This window comes from Trichomycterus rosablanca, chromosome 5 (assembly GCF_030014385.1).
Source record: "Trichomycterus rosablanca isolate fTriRos1 chromosome 5, fTriRos1.hap1, whole genome shotgun sequence".
In the NCBI taxonomy this organism is placed as follows: Eukaryota; Metazoa; Chordata; class Actinopteri; order Siluriformes; family Trichomycteridae; genus Trichomycterus; species Trichomycterus rosablanca.
The window spans coordinates 35,234,818-35,235,063 of NC_085992.1; positions in this window are offsets into that span (position 1 = coordinate 35,234,818).

Consider the following 246-nt stretch of genomic DNA (forward strand, 5'->3'; position numbering starts at 1 on the left):
GGGGTGCGTAAAGTGAGAGAGGTAGGGGGCAGGGAGAGGGGGAGGTGCTACTGTAGAGCAGAGCTGGAGTAAAGGGTAGGATGGGTGTTTGCAGTGAACACAGTGGGCAAGCAGAGGAAAGTTTTTGGGGAGAAGGAGGAGCTGGGATAGTGTGTGTCTGTGTGTGTGTGTTTGAGAGAGTCTGAGAGTATCCTGCGTGACTCTGTGAGACTGAGAGGAAAAGACAGGTTGTATAACGGAGGAGCA